We start from the raw sequence: 17,213 nt of genomic DNA, 5'->3' as shown, positions 1-17,213 counted from the left end.
TAAACAATACTCCTCAGCCGCCTCGTGAGTCAGCTATTTATTTCTCTGGTTGCCTTAGGAACTAACTAAGGCATCAAACAGAGACACGACTTGGAGAAACCCCATCTCACTGGAGCACAGCCTAATGCATGTGCTCTTGTGACGGAAAATGGGATTTCTGTGAATGGTTTAGACAACCTATTGAATTAAAATGTTATCACCACCTTTGGAGAAATACAGATGGACAGCTAATCCTGTCACTGACCAGAAATGGTGCCTTGAAACTGACTTCAATAAAAACGGAATCAACAGGATTCTTTGACACAAGAAGTAAATTGAAGGTAAAGTCATTAGGATTTTTAAAATAAACTAAATTATAATGGATAATTATAGAAATTCATGTATAATTCTTTTTATTAATTGGTATAAAATAAGTAATTTCATAATATCTATATATATAAATGCAGTTACATGTATAAATTCTAGTATGTATACCTAAAACTTCCTAAATTTTATGGGAATTTTTAAAAAGGCTGACTATATACTATTTATATACATAGTAAGATTTAAAAATTGGTCTTGAGACGATTGTAGTTTTAAACAAAAAAAGAAAAACTATTTCAAAAGCACCTTTTCTTACTATATATTCACTTTCCTTTATTCTGTTTTCCTAATGCTTATTTAAATACATTTTGTAGAGGTAAGCATTTTGGAAAAAATTAAGTAAAAGAACAGACCAAAGTGACTTAATGTTCATAAAAATTCCATTCTTACTAATGCAAGCAGAGTTTGCAAAGGGCTAGAGTTGTAATAATATGTCATAACGCAAACATCTGAAATTTCATTGGCTGAAACATGATCTGGAGTAATAGTTTGAACCATTTGGGTAATATTTTTGTAAAAGTTTGAGTACTTAAATCCTTTAAAGCCTAAGACCTTTTCAGTAAAATAATAGTTTTTTTTCCTCATTGGTTTCACCTCTTAAGTAATGAATTTTTCTCCTTTGAAAAAATGATCACTTTTTAAGCGATCAGCAGTGCTGACAGTACCTGGTGTAGTCATCTAGATCTGCCAAGGGAAACTGAAACCAGCTCGAGGCGATGGCACCCCACTCCAGTACTCTTGCCTGGAAAATCCCATAGGCGGAGGAGCCTGGTAGGCTGCAATCTATGGGGTTGTGAAGGGTCGGACACAACTGAACGACTTCCCTTTCACTTTTCACTTTCATGCATTGGAGAAGGAAATGGCAACCCACTCCAGTGTTCTTGCCTGGAGAATCCCAGGGACGGGGGAGCCTGGTGGGCCACCGTCTATGGGGTCACACAGAGTCGGACACGACTGAAGTGACTTAGCAGCAGCAGCAGCAGCTATTTAACCGCACGCGTTAGCTCCTGAGTCACGGGGCCCCGTTCGCCCGCTCTGCCACTGCTGGATCTTCACCTGCGGGTCTCTCCCCAGCACTGTGTGGGGGCTGGGATTCTGAAGCTAGCCGTTCAGCAGCAGCAAACCCAGCTCTAAGAAACGGTAGTTTATATTAGTGCCCATGACCGCGTCTAGAAAGGCAGATGAAACATGGAGCAAACAGTTCTACTTTTGGCCGTGTGTTCACTCCTGTGTCTCCTTTGTGTGTGCTTTTAAATTTTAATCTACCTTTAAATCTGTATTGTTAACACTATGGGAAAAAGTTCATTTAGAGCCTTAATTATATTTATGTCGTGAGAGACACACTCAACGTACTTAGCCAGTATATGTTTGGATGCAACTACAGAGTATATAAATTTATGCTCAGTTGGTAAAGAATCCACCTGCAATGCAGAGACCCAGGTTCGATTCCTGGGTTGGGAAAATCCCCTGGCGAAGGGACCGGCTACCCACTCCAGCATTCTGGCCTGGAGAATTCCATGGACTGTATAGTCCATGGGGTTGCAAAGAGTCGGACACGACTGAGTGACTTTCACTTTTCACTTTCAGGGCAGCAGGCAACGCCACCCACCTCCCCCCATTATTTCACCAGGTTCTAAGTTTAAAGAAAACCTGTATTTGTAACCTGATTCCCTACTTGGTTACGGGGGTGGCAGCTCAGAAAATGAAATTCCCAGCTCTTCAGTTCCACTTGCTCATTTCCAACAGGACTTAATTTCCTCACGAGGGCAGCCTTGCTGGTCCACTGCAGATCTGTCGAAATTTTATCCAGTTGCACATCTTATATTTGATCCGTGGTATTTTTTAAAGTTATATTTTATTACAATTTCTCTGTAGTCATATTGATTCATTTAAGCAAGGCTTTAGAGCTCTGTTGTTCTACGTTCCATGTTTTATGAAACAGTAGTTTCACAAAAACAATCCATCCCTTTCCCCTTTCCCCTTTTCAATCTTTGGGTTCCTTCTTGGCATTTGACAGTATGGCCGCAGAGATTGGAAAATGGGTATCCAGTAATAGCACCAGGAGAAATAATTATTATACCTGACTAAGAGGAGCTAACATTCCAAGAATCACTGGGAAATGTATTTATTTCCATTTGGACTATTTTCCCCCCAAATTTAATATATACCTTTTCCAATCCAGCCAGCTCCCAAGTTGGTCTTATTTTCACATTGTGCTTAAGCAATAATTCTGTATATTTTTAATGCAACCTATTTCTTTTCTGGTCGAAAGGGTTGTAATATGGAAATCATGGAAGTAAATTGTTTGTGTTTCAGCATAGCTCCAGTCCCTCTAGTGTGGTGGTATTCACTCAGTCATGTCGGACTCTCTGTGACCCCGTGGACTGCAGCCTGCCAAGCTCCTCTGTCCATGGAATTCTCCAGGCAAGAATACAGGAGTGGGTAGCCATTCCTTTCTCCAGGGGCTCTTTCCAACCCAGTGATCGAACCCAGGTCTCCTGCATTGAAGGCAGATTCTTTACCATTTGAGCCACTAGGGAAGCCCAGCACCAGTTCTGAACCACCTGCAGTTATGATCCAGTTCTCCTGCTGGTTTTCTCATCCTGTGGTGCAATCTCTGAGGTCTTAGCTAGAATAAGGTAATAGGAGCTAGTTTTCTCACTTGCAAGTGGGAAAATGATATACATATATATTTTTAAAATATAAAAACCAGAATATATTTTATATTCAAAGATATATATATACATATATATATAATTGTACATAAGTGATTTTGGTTGTTTTGCCTTGTCATTAGAGAGAAAAATTGGAACTTCGGGTGTGGAACAAGAGTAGAAGGTGGCCTCAGGTGTTGGCCACACCATCCTTACCCCTTCCAAAGCTGCTTGGATATCTGAGCTCCCTTTGCCCTGGGATGTGGGCCCCACAGGATGCTGTATCCTACTGTTGTTCAGTTGCTCAGTCGTGTCTGACTCTCTGTGACCCCGTGAACTGCAGTGCACCAGGCTTCCCTGACCTTCACTATCTCCCAGAGTTTGCTCAAATTCATGTCCGTTGAGTTGATGATGCCACCTAACCATCTCATCCTCTGTCACCCCCTTCTTCTGCTGCCTTCAATCTTTCCTGGCATCAGGGTCTTTTCCAATGAGTCGGCTCTTCGCATCAGGTGAACAAAAGATTGGAGCTTCAGCTTCAACATCAGTCCTTCCGATGAATATTCAGGACTGATTTCCTTTAGGACTGACTGGTTTGATCTCTTTCCAGTTCACAGGACTCTCAAGAGTCTTCTCTAGCACCACAATTTGAAATTGTGCAGAATTTCTTCTGATCCCTTCAGAAGAAACTCCACCTGCAAATTCTGTGCAGTCCCTCAGTGCTCAGCCTTCTTTATGACCCATCTCTCACATCCATCTGTGCAGGACTACTGGAAAGACCATAGCTTTGACTAGACAGATCTTTGTCAGCAAAGTGATGTCTCTGCTTTTAACATGCTATCTAAGTTTGTCATAGCTTTCCCTCCAAGAAGCAAGCATCTTTTAATTGTGTGGCTGAAGTTACCATCCGCAGTGATTTTGAAGCCCAAGAAAATAAAATCTGTCACTGCTTCCATTTTTTCCCCTACTACTTGCCATAAAGTGACGGGACCAGAAGTAAGGATCTTAGTTTTTTGAATACGGGTTTTTTGAGTTTTCAGCCAGCTTTTTCACTCTACTCTTTCACCTGTATCAGCCTTTAAAGCCCTCCCTGGCCTCACCACTAGTTTCTTATAGCTTCTTGAATACATCCCTGGGAATAAAAGGTGCCTTTAGGTGTCTTTGCAGGGAGACCCCCAAGTTTCACCTGAAAATTCTATAAGCAGACAGATGCCCCACCACACTCAGACCTGGACCCTCTCAGATACTGACTTTATCCAAGACTGGAATGTGACTTGTCATCCTGATGTTTATTACTATGGGAGGGTCTTTCCCTTCCTTCGCGACATTTTTCTTAATTCTTGCTTGTTGCACCCACAATCTGACCCACTAGCACCTCTTAGAAAGCCTGTCCATCCTGGCAGTACACTTCTGGGAACTGGTTACGTTCAACAGCCATGAACAAGAAGGTCAGCAGCTTGGTTGTGCAAAACCCAAGAGTGGAATTAATTATAAAGTTTTGGGACGCAACTCTCAGAAGCAAAACTACCTGCTGGTCTGTGCAGTTATATATGGAGCTCACTTTGCTTGTTAACAGAAAACAACGAGCAACGGCAAGCATCCTTTTCCATTTGAACTCTTTCCAATGCAATCATCTTCCATTACAGTGACAACTTCACAGCAGAAACTTGGTTTGCTTTTCTGTACGCTTCGAAATGATACCATTAAACAACTCTTCTGAAGGGATCAGAAGAAATCACGAGAAATTTATGAGACTCTGTGCGCCTGTAGACCCTCTGCCCCTCCATCAGAGTTGGGTGAACCTGGCCTGCGGGATCAATAGTTATTATAGCAGGTGGACAGGCCAACAAGGCAAATGATTTCGTAAGGTTTCTTTCCTGAGGAGGCCGCACTAAAAGCAAATTTGTTTTCACTCCAACAACCTCTGAGGGAGTTTCAGAATGTTAGCTGTTTGATGAATACCACTATCGAGAGAGACTGGGAGGCTTCTAACAAGCCATAAAAGGAATTGTGTTTCTGGTCTCTAGGTGAATTCTCTTGCTTGTTCTAATTGCAATCGGCAAGTAATCGCTCCTGCTGTCTGCTCAGAAACAGGTCCTGCCTTCAACTCTTGCCTGGGGAAATAGTTTGTTGGGAAAGTACTTTGACAATTCCTAGGAATTAAAAAGAATTTTTTTTGCTCCAATATATATGAATCTGCAAAGGATAAGTAACTATGCCTGCATAAGCTAATTGTTGAGTCCTGTCACAGCATATTTATAAAGGCCTCGGGCTAGAAAATGATGATTTTAATAGAAAGTGTCTTTATCTGAAAACACACCAAAAATCAAGAAGAGACTCTTCAGTTGTTATTTTTGTGAGAAAGGAAGGGAATTTAAATATTTTAATTAAGCTTCCCCCCTCCCCCCAGGTTTACTGAGATTTAAATAATACACCTGGGGTATCTCCTCTCCACCACTCACTGCTCTGCTCCTGGGAGCTGACTGTGGCTCAGATCATGAACTCCTTATTGCCAAATTCAGACTTAAACTGAAGAAAGTAGGGAAAACCACTAGCCCATTCAGGTATGACCTAAATCAAATCCCTAATGAATATACAGTAGAAGTGAGAAATAGATTTAAGGGACTAGATCTGATAGGCAGAGTGCCTGATGAACTATGGACGGAGGGAGGTTCAAGACATTGTACAGGAGACAAGGATCAAGACCATCCCAAGAAAAAGAAATGCGAAAAAGCAAAATGGCTGTCTGAGGAGGCCTTACAAATAGCTGTGAAAAGAAGAGAAGCAAAAAGCAAAGGGGAAAGGGAAAGATACGCCCATTTGAATGCAGAGTTCCAAAGAATAGCAAGGAGAGATAAGAAAGCCTTCCTCAGTGATCAGTGCAAAGAAACAGAGGAAAACAATAGAATGGGAAAGACTAGAGATCTCTTCAAGAAAATTAGAGATACCGAGGAACATTTCATGCAAAGATGGGCTCGATAAAGGACAGAAATGGTATGGACCTAACAGAAGCAGAAGATATTAAGAAGAGGTAGCAAGAATACACTGAAGAACTATACAAAAAAGATCTTCACGACCCAGATAATCACAATGATGTGATCACTCATCTAGAGCCAGACATCCTGAAATGTGAAGTAAAGTGGGCCTTAGGGAGCATCACTGCGAACAAAGCTAGTGGAGGTGATGGAATTCCAGTGGAGCTGTTTCAAATCGTAAAAGAGGATGCTGTGAAAGTGCTGCACTCAATTTGGAAAACAATGCCAGCTAATTTGGAAAACTCAGCAGTGGCCACAGGACTGGAAAACATCAGTTTTCATTCCAGTCCCTATGAAAGGCAATGCCAAAGAATGCTCAAACTACCGCACAATTGCACTCATCTCACATGTTAGTAAAGTAATGCTCAAAATTCTCCAAGCCAGGCTTCAGCAATACGTGAACCATGAACTTCCAGATGTTCAAGCTGGTTTTAGAAAAGGCAGAGGAACCAGAAATCAAATTGCCAACATCTGCTGGATCATGGAAAAAGCAAGAGAGTTCCAGAAAAACATCTATTTCTGCTTTATTGACTATGTCAAAGCCTTTGACTGTGTGGATCACAATCAACTGTGGACAATTCTGAAAGAGATGGGAATACCAGACCACCTAACCTGCCTCTTGAGAAACCTGTATGCAGGTCAGGAAGCAACAGTTAGAACTGGACATGGAACAGACTGGTTCCAAATAGGAAAAGGAGTACGTCAAGGCTGTATATTGTCACCACGTTTATTTAACTTATATGCAGAGTACATCATGAGACACGCTGGGCTGGAGGAAGCACAAGCTGGAATCAAGATTGCCGGGAGAAATATCAATAACCTCAGATATGCAGATAACACCACCCTTATGGCAGAAAGTGAAGAACTAAAGAGCCTCTTGATGAAAGTGAAAGAGGAGAGTGAAAAAGTTGGCTTAAAGCTCAACATTTAGAAAACAAATATTATGGCATCCAATCCCATCACTTCATGGCAAATAGATGGGGAAACAGTAGAAACAATAGCAGACTTTATTTTGGGGGGCTCAAAAATCACTGCAGATGGTGACTGCAGCCAGGAAATTAAAAGATGCTTACTCCTTAGAAGAAAAGTTATGACCAACCTAGACAGTATATTAAAAAGCAGAGACATTACTTTGCCAACAAAGGCCCGTCTAGTCAAGGCTCTGGTTTTTCCAGTGGTCACGTATGGATGTGAGAGTTGGACTATAAAGAAAGCTGAGAGTAGAAGAAGTGAACTGTGTTGTCGGAGAAGACTTGAGAGTCCCTTGGACTGCAAAGAGATCCAACCAGTCCATCCTTAAGGAAATCAGTCCTGAACATTCATTGGAAGGACTGATGTTGAAGCTGAAACTCCAATACTTGGGCCACCTGATGCGAAGAGCGGACTCATTAGAAAAGACCCTGAAGCTGGAAAAGATTGAGGGTAGGAGGAGAAGGGGACAACAGAGGATGAGATGGTTGGATGGCATCACCGATTCAATGGACATGAGTTTGAGCAAGCTCCGGGAGTTGGTGATGGACAGGGAGGCCTGGTGTGCTGCAGTTCACGGGGTGGCAAAGAGTCAGACACGACTGAGAGGCTAAACTGAACTGAAATTTATACAAGGTTGTGTCAGTGCAAGGTGTATAAAGTGATGGCCTGATTCATGTCTATACTGAGGAATGGTCACCACAAGAAGGTTAGTCAACACTTCTAGCACCTCACATACTCGTGTGTGTGTTTGGGTATTGTGAGAACTTTTAAGATTGACCCTTCCAAAACCTTTAGTCTTTCCTGGTGGCTCAGTGGTAAAAAAAAAGTCTGCCTGCTCACACAGGGAACGTGGGTTTGATACCTGGGTTGGGAAGATCTCCTGGGGAAGGAAATAGCAGTAACCACTCCAGGATTCTTGCCTGGGAAATCCCAGGGACAGAGGAGCCTGATGCGCTGCAGTCCATGGGGTCACAGAGTTGGATGTGACTTTCACTTTCCTGTTGTTTCATTTCATAACATCATGGTTAATACTAATGAATGCATATAAATTGCTGTCAACATATTAATACCTTCTATTAACATTAATATTATATATAGAGTATGCATTGTTATAGCATAATATATTCTAATATACTTTTATTATTACTATTATAAATAACCTGTTCAAACTGGTACCCTGAAGAGTTGGAGTGATATGAGAAAAAAGACTCAAGAAAGAAGAGAAACCTGAAAACTTATTTCCTACTTCATAATTTTATGGCTCACATTATATGCATATACTTTTCTGATAGAATATCAAAGAGAATTACAGAGCGCAGTTTCCAAAAACCCCTCATTTATCTATTTACATTTTTTAAAAGACATTTTTTTGGAAAAAGCAATCCTCCACTACTTGTTCATTTAAATTACAATTTGGGAATCATTAAGACAACTTTAATAATGATAACACACATCTGATCATGTACAACCTGTACAACTAATTCAACAAATTAACAACAGCAGTTCATCGCAGAGGGTAGAATTTGTGATATGGGGAGGGGGGGAAGGTCTGCAATAGCAACATTTCAGAGGAAAATTCCCAATTTAGAAACCTGAATTAATGAGCTTAGCTGACTAAATTACAGCCCTCCCTCCCTGCAAACTCCTCAGATAGAAAATCCTTCAAAGGTTTCCGCTGATCCTCTGAAGTGCAGAGCAAGTCCCATTTTATTACAAGTCTCTCCACCTTTGATGAAGGAGATTAGCTTTCCTTTTACTTTTTTCTATCCAAGAATCATTACCAGAGAGAAAAAACAACTGACTGAGACAGGTGGTACCCACACCTCTCCAAGGCAGAGATGACTGCGCACGGGCAGAAGAGCAATATCAGTATGCAAATGAGGTCATTCACATCCTCCTTACCTGTAAATGCTAAACAATTAAGCGTGAGATGCTTTTGCTAAACAATTAAGCGTGAAATGGTTTGGGGGAATAATTTAGGTAAAACCGCATTTATGCGCTGCAAGTACCACAGTGTAAGGTACGTCTGTGCTCATTTGCCCATTTTATTGTTCCGTTTTGAGGACTTCACGGAAGCTCCGGAGGCCTGGGGGACTCATGAATGTTAACTGAATTCACGAAAAGGCTACACCTACAGAATGTGGAAAATACATTTAAGATGCAACTCCCCTCTCAAGACAATGTGCTCTGAACTTGGGATCAAGGCAAGGGTCCTATACTGAGATGCCTGCTCACACCAGGGGACCATCTGCAGAGGCAGCGCTGTTTTCAGGGCAAGCTCCTGAGGCCAGGGACTTTGCATTTCCCCTTGCAGGGCAGAGCAAAGCCTGCCTGGGAGTGCTTGGCGCCTGGTGGTCTGGGCCCAGGTCCTCCGTGCCCTGTGCCTTCTGTGTGACCCTGGAAAACGAGTTACTGAACCTCTCTAGGCCTTAATTTCCTCATTTGTGAAATTTGAATGATGACAAAGATAGGAGTTTTGAGAAGAGAAAAAAAATGAACTCGAGCTTCATGGCAGCTGAGACAAAAGAGAAATCACGATGTCTGAAGTCCCTTTCTGAAGTCACAATGTCCCACAGAAGGTTCAACTTCGAAATCTAAAATTTCTTAGAAGTGTCTTTGTATAAGGGACAATTTGACAAAGACATGTAACCATTTAGCAAAGAGTAACTTAACTAGCAGTTCTGTTGAAAAAGTAGAGTTTCTCTGTGCCTGCGATCTCGGTCCTCAGGGCCGACCCTAGGCACCTGGTCCTGGAATGGTTTGCAAGAAGCAGATAAAGAAGGCGGTAGCTGATTCAGATGCATCTGTCAGTGGTTATCTGACAATTCAGAGACAAGGCTTAGAAAAGCTCAAGGAAAGAACCGTCACTATGATCCCTATTTTACCTTTCCCAAATGTCAACAATTTTAGTTGCGGTTCATATGGACACCCATAGAGAGATAGGTATCTTATGTGTTGACTGAAAGCAGGTCCACTTTGCACAAACCAAGGAGGTGTGAGGCTGGGGGAAGGGGTAAGCAAGTGAGAGGGCGAAGAACACAGGGGTAGGGGCCAAGAATTCTCAGAATGTAACTTGGGGCCCATTCAAGTCCTTGAACGATTCTGAAACAGCTCCAGAATTCTGCACCAAAAAGAGTGGACAAATAACTTTAGCCTGAGAGATTTTTCAGGGAGGTCATCAATTTTCTATTCCAGCTATGAAAGTTAAATCTGACTCCTGCAGGACTGCAGCCTGGGAGGTCAAGAAAGCTTAAAGTAGCCACAAAATGTACCTGAAATAAGTTCTGTGTGTACCTTTATTTCCTTCTTCCCTCCCTAGAATGTAATTTGCACAAAGGCCGAGATTATAGTCTGTTTCGTATTTCCAGGGCATGCAACAGCAGCTGGCACAGAGTCTGCTCTTAGTAACTGCTTGTCCAGTGCAGGATCATAACTGTTATTGTACATCCAGATACATACCTGTGTGATAGTTCATTCAGTGACAGTTCTGGTTTGGGCCTATTTTTTGTTTTGCAGCTTCTGCTGGATATCATTGATAAACAGGTTCCTTTGACACTTAAAGCAGGCTGCTTGATAACACAGATGGTCCTCTGGAAAATGCCTTTCCATCTTAGAATGATTATTGTAGCATCTTCTCTGAGATTTGCTTTCTTATGCCAATGAATAAGCAAATTATTAAATGAATTAATTAATTTTCAATGTCTTTCATGCAAGCTAAGTCACTTCAGTCATGTCTGACTCTTTGGACTGTAGCCTGCCAGGCTCCTCTGTCCACGGGATTCTCCAGGAAAGAATACTGGAGTGGGTTGCCATGCCCTCCTCCAGGGGATCTTCCTGACCCAGGGATCAAACCCGTTTCTATTTATATCTCCTGCATTGGAGGCAGATCTTTTACCACTAACGCCACCTGGGAAGCTCTTGCAATGTCTATATATCACTAAAAGAAGTGTGACATTGTCACTGATTTCCTTCATTCGTCAATCAGAGTCTATCACATGCTTCACCAGTTATCAAGTCTGCATCAGGCACAGTGCCAGATATTTGAAAGGAAATAGTGGGTCCCACTGTCACTGTCCTCAAGGGAGACACATGATGATAGAAAATATGTATACTGGGCTTTCTCTGCACCAGGAACTATTCTAGGTATTCTGCACATATTAACTCATCAGTGAGAAACTAGACAGACACATTAGACTAATTTGTCTTCACACTGAGGAAGTCTGACCCCACGGTCCACGCTTCCGATCACCACCACAGTTTCATTTCACTCGGCTTGGTAAAGAACTTCCTAGCACAGAGCCAGGCATGTCATATGTATTTGAAAATTACATACTGAGCCAAACTTCTTACAGCCTAAAGGAGGAGAGGCCATTTGGAAAGCCTCAAACCCATCCATGGTGAAGAGTTTACTCCCTGAAGCCCATAAATTATTCAGCTGCCTTACATTAAAGAGTGCAGAACACTTTTAAGGAGTTCAAGCATCTCACTGGTTGGTATGTACTTGATTTTGCCAATCAGGGTGTAAATTTCCAAAATTTTTCATGAGAGTAAAGAGGTTGTGGACAGTTCTAACGATGCTCAATATTGCTACCGTAATGAGTTATGCTGTCATCTGACAAATTGAAGGTTATAAGCATAACCTCTTGTGTCTTTAATGATTTTCTATAGATCTGTGGTTTGACCAAATCAATTATATACATTATAGCTAGAGAATTTATTACAAAGGACAAACTAATTATGTTTATTGAGGGAGCCCTTTTAGTTACACGTACACAAATGAAACTGATCTCCTAACTCTCTACGGAGAAAAATTTTGTAAGATATCACCGCAAGGCCCTGGAGAAAATAATCATTTTGTGCATCTGAAAGAATATATTTATCTTCTCAGCATGCTTGCTATGATCTAAATTTGCTTGTGAAATATGTAGTAAACGGGGATTCAGCAGACAGTCTGAGTGAGCCAAGGAGTGTCACAACCTAGTCTCCTGTCGGGGCTTCCCTGGGGGCTCAGTGGTAAAGAATCCACCCACCAATGCAAGAGGTGCAAGTCTGATCCCTGGTCGGGAAGATCCGCTGGAGTAGGAAACAGCAACCCACTCCAGTGTTCTTGCCTGGGAAATCCCATGGACGGAGGAGCCTGGCAGACTACAGTCCACGGGGGGGTCACAAAGAGTTGGACCCAGCTCAGTAACTCAACAACAACAACATTTTCCTCTCATTTCTCTATTGTAAAATATTCCTTAAAGTCACTGAAAAATTCTCTTATGACACAATGTCCACTGCCTGAACAGGCTAAGGGGAGAGGAAACCCAGAATGGGGGACCCGTGTAACAGAAGTGGCCTGAAGGAGCTGGTGAGGTACTGCTTAAAGGAAGAGTCATGAAGCTGATAGTAATTAACCATCTGTCAGGATCCAAGAGGAGGAATTCGAACAGGAATGGCTGTCAGATGAGATAATGGGATCAAGAAGAGACATATATCCTCCGTGGAAACAGGGAGGCACCGAGGAATCTCTGCTTTTTTCTACTGCTGTGGGAGGCATGATTGGATGCTAAAATCTCTCACCCACAAGGACAGTTCAGCAAGACGAGATGTGCCAGGCACACAGCATGCTGCCTCCTGGACCCCTCCATCCCGCTGGGCTGCTTTGCACAGCCTGTCGTGGTGGTGACGTGTTCAGCCGGCATGGATCAAAGTGCCCAAGCGCCAACTGAGAGAATTCAAAGGCAAAGACGGCCTCAGATGATCTGGAAGGTGTCTTGGTGCAAAGCTTCCCAGTGTTTTAATTTCTCGTAGCGTTTTGCCTTTGGGGCTTTGCAGAATTTAACTGTGGTTGAAGTTAAGTGCGCAGCTGGGTGCTTGCTTCTATCATTTTTCCTAATGAGTGCACTACGAGAAATTGGATTATCTTACTTGGATTCTCTCACCGATTTGTCTAAGCTGTTTAAATCTTTTCACTGGAACAAATTCTCTGAGCTTCCTCCTGCTTCTGTGGGGGAATAAGAGATACAAGGATGCCCTTTTCTGCCAGATAAATCTAGCTACTTAACTGAAAGACCACAGCTGGATGGCTGCCCCAAGAAATCGTAGGAAAGTGGGTTAAGAGAAGAAATATAGGGTCTTATTAACATTTCAAGGGCAATTGAGACAGGCAAGAGATAATGAATGGTACTGGAGTTTGGCCAGGTCAATGGTGTTAAAACCCATTCAAAGAAATAGATAAATTTGAGGCCCTGGCCTTTGTTTAAACTCCCATCCAAAAGATGATTCTCCTTTGCCAAAACTTTTGATGATATTCCAGGATATTTGTTTAATAGGTAACTCAAAAGGAATGCTGCCTTCAGTTTAATTACCTTAGGCTCTGCAGAACCCAGGTGTGAAGTAGAAAATTAGACAGCTTCTATCTTTATTTGTCTTTTTCTTCCTACTTACTAAATCACTGAAACAAAGTAACACGCAAAAACATTTAAATCACAAAATGAAGTAGCCACATGTGGAAGAATATTAAAGAAACAAAGTTCTACATAATGAAAAGGTGCATAAAAATGAAATCTTAATTCTATTCCTGAGCACTGGGTGAAGAGTTATAGAAAGAAAAAGTTTTACAGTCATCATCTAGGCAACATGTTTGTGTTAAAATAAAATTATGTTAGTTTCAATAAAAAGGGACATAAAAGAATTTCACTATGCAGCAGAACCAGCCCAAAGAATGGGATTAGATATAAATTATCAAATGAAACATTATTTTGAAACTTATTCTAACCTCTAGCAAGATGTCAGTGGATATAATTCTTAATGTATAATAAAATATTCTATAAATATGGGAAACAAAAATCCCATCCTACTATTCTATGAAATTGAAAAGTCATTTTAAAGGGTATTCTAAATATCATCTTTATTATTAGAAAATGGAATGCCATTGTGCACATTTATAATTGCCTTGTGATACTGCCATGATGCTGATCATTAGTTCATTTTTACATATATTTTTAGAGTTGGAAAGAATCAAAGAAGTCATCCAGTTCAACCAACCACTCAGTGAAGGATCTCATCCTTCCTACCCAGGAGCAATTCCAATCCTGTAGACCCTTTCTTCTTCCTGAGATGCTTGTGCCATTTGTAAGAGAGTTTTAATTGCTTGAAGGTCATTCCTTTGATTGAAATGAATTTTGCCTTTGTTGCTACCTATGCTGATTCTAGCTGCCTCCTTCAAAAGAAAGTAGCATATATTTAATCATTAACTTGACCTGGATTCTGGATACATGAGTATGTTCCCTTTACAACAAATTTATGAAGCTATAAATGTGTGACACGTGCATTTTCTGCATCTATGTTATACTTTGATAAAATGTCTACAGGATGCAAAAACAAAAAAAGGAAGAGGAATTACGATATCTGGACTGGTGTGGTTCTTTAGGAGAAGGCAGACTATCATTTTGGGAGGGTGGCTTCTAAAGAAAACCCATGAAGAAGAGAATTTATACGTGTGTGTGTGTGTGTGTGTGTGTGTGTGCGTGTGCGTGTGCGTGTGTACAGCTATAGCAGCAGAGTATCTGTGACATCTATGAAATACTTCATTCAGACTTTCCTTGTCAGGGTCAGACCACCATGAGAGGAACTGAAAAGTCGCCTGAAATAACTTCATTACACAACTTCATCTCAGAGGCCTTAAAAGTGAGTCTAGCTCCTCTTCTGTCAAGAAAGGTTGACAGAGTTTTGGATTAGGGGATCCATCATATAAATTTTAGTGAATTTATTAAGAACTATTAAAATAAGAGAGAAAAAGAGAGAGATGAGCAAAAGCAAGACAGAGAGAGAGAGATTAAGAATGAAGAAAGATGGGAGTAAACCAGGCTAACCTACACAGTAAAACGGCTGTGAACACTCTTGAGACAGAAGAACAGAACTGGAGGCATCAGGCTCCCTGATTTCAAACCACCCGACAAAGCTGCAGTCATCAAAACGAGCGGTTCTGGCACAGAAACAGACACATCGATCAGTGGAGCAGAACGGAGAGCCTAGAAATAAATACGCACGTTTATGGTAAATTAATCAAAGGAGGCAAGAATACACCACGGGAAAAGACAACCTCTTCCATAAATTGTGTTGGGAAAACTGAACAGATGATCAAACTGGACCGCTTTCTCATACCATACCCAAGAGTAAACTCAAAATGGATTAAAAACGCAAATGTAAGACCTGGAACCATAAAACTGGAAGGAGACACTGGGAGTGTCCTTGACATCAGCCTTACCAACCTTGCAAAGCATTTTTGGCGGTGTGTCTCCTCAAGCAAAGGTAGCAAAAGCACAAATAAACAAATGGAACCACATCTACATAGAAAACTTCACAGCAAAGAAACCGTCAACTAAATGCAGAGGCAACTACGATAGGGAAAAGATGTTTACAAATAACATATGACAAGGCATTAATATCCAAAATATACAAAGAACTCACAGCACTGAACACCCAAGTATAAACAAACAAAAATGGGAGGAAGACCTGAATGGACATTTTCCTAAAGAGATACAGATGGCCTAAAGGCATGAGAAAATATGCTCAACATCACTAATCATCAAGGAAAGGCAAATCAAACCCAAACTGAGATATCACCCAAACCTGTCAGAATGGCTATCATCAAAAAGACAACAAATAACAGTATTGGTGAGGGTGTGGAGAGAAGGGAATTCTCCTGGGATGTTGCTGCAACCACTATGGTATGGAGGTTGCTCAAAAACAGTTCTGGGTACTTTTCCAAAAAGTCCCTCAAAACACTACTTTGAAAAGATATATGCACCCCTATGTTCATAGCAGCACTATTTACAATAGCCAAGAAATGGAAGCAACCTCAGTGTCCATCGACTGACAAACAGATAAAGAAGATTTGTAATACACAAAGAACTATTACTCAGCCGTAAAAAATGACATTTTTAATGGCACTTTAAGACATTTGTGACAATATGGATAAATCTAAAGGGTATTATGCTAAGTCGAATATGTTAGAGAAGACAAATACTGCATGATCTCATTTATTAGTGAAATCTAAAAAACAAAAGGAAAACAGACTTACAGATACAGAGAACAAGTGGGTGACTGCCAAAAGCAAAAGGCAAGGCGGGGGAGGCTCAGGGCTCTTGGCAAAAGGCAAGGTGGGGGCGGCTCAGGGCTCTTGGCAAAAGGCAAGGTTGGGGTGGTTCAGGGCTGGGCAAAAGGCAAGGCGGGGGCGGCTCAGGGCTCTTGGCAAAAGGCAAGGTTGGGGTGGCTCAGGGCTGGGCAAAAGGCAAGGTGGGGGCGGCTCAGGGCTGGCAAAAGGCAAGGTTGGGGTGGCTTAGGGCTGGGCAAAAGGCAAGGTGGGGGTGGCTCAGGGCTGGCAAAAGGCAAGGTGGGGGCAGCTCAGGGCTGGGCAAAAGGCAAGGTGGGGGTGGCTCAGGGCTGGGCAAAAGGCAAGGTGGAGGCGGCTCAGGGCTGGCAAAAGGCAAGGTGGGGGCGGCTCAGGGCTGGGCAAAACATGTGAAGGGGACCAAGAGGTACAATTCTCCAGTTACATAATAAATAAGTCATAGGGATAGAAACACAACATAAAAAATATGGTCAATAAGTACTTTGTGGGGGGAGAGATGGTTACCAGAGTTATTGTGGTGGTCATTTCATAATGTATGCAAAAGTCAAATCATTAAGTAGTACATCTGAAATCAACATAATATTGTACATAAACTATATTTCAAGAAAAAGATGGTATGATTTTTTAAAAAGCTATTGTAACTTCCTGGAAAAATTCAATTAATAAGCTGATCTTGATCTAAAGTTTGAATCCAATTTAAATAAAAAGTGACTTTGTGGAGAGCTGGCAACTTTGCTTGGATAGGTTTAAGAAATTTTAAACAATGGCTATCATCTGCATGATTGTATGATACTTGGAAAGGATTGAAGGCTTCATGTGTCAGAAAGGGCCTACTCACACATAGCTTTACCCTATCCCCTTCCCCCTCCCCCACAGTTAGGAAGATAAATCAGGAAACTCAAATTGGGAAAAACAATTGCAATATTGCGTTAGTTCAGGTGTACAGCAAAGTGATTCAATTATACATATACATGTATCTGTTATCTGCAAATCTTTAAATTATTGATAAGAAGTTGGAACTGAGGAACTTAAAGATAGGATGTTAAGATGTTAGAGTCTCCTGAAAAG

At 41.5% G+C, this 17,213-nt stretch overlaps 1 protein-coding gene and 1 long non-coding RNA gene across 3 annotated transcripts in view; one reads left to right on the top strand and one right to left on the bottom strand.

The window, feature by feature from the left end:
• Positions 1-17,213, bottom strand: part of CRB1 (crumbs cell polarity complex component 1) — a 220,518-nt gene that overhangs the window by 78,130 nt on the left and 125,175 nt on the right. The gene's annotated exons all lie outside the window — the stretch shown is intronic.
• LOC114117258 (uncharacterized) overlaps positions 93-17,213 on the top strand; it is a 44,779-nt gene continuing 27,658 nt past the window's right edge. For both annotated transcript variants that reach the window (XR_003590992.3, XR_009595884.1), the window contains exon 1: positions 93-320. This is a non-coding gene — a long non-coding RNA (uncharacterized LOC114117258). The remainder of the gene's footprint in view (positions 321-17,213) is intronic.

The sequence above is a fragment of the Ovis aries genome, chromosome 12, assembly GCF_016772045.2.
Source record: "Ovis aries strain OAR_USU_Benz2616 breed Rambouillet chromosome 12, ARS-UI_Ramb_v3.0, whole genome shotgun sequence".
NCBI lineage: Eukaryota > Metazoa > Chordata > Mammalia > Artiodactyla > Bovidae > Ovis > Ovis aries.
The sequence above is the reverse complement of the archived record's forward strand: the minus strand, read 5'-3'. Positions and strand labels throughout refer to the sequence as shown.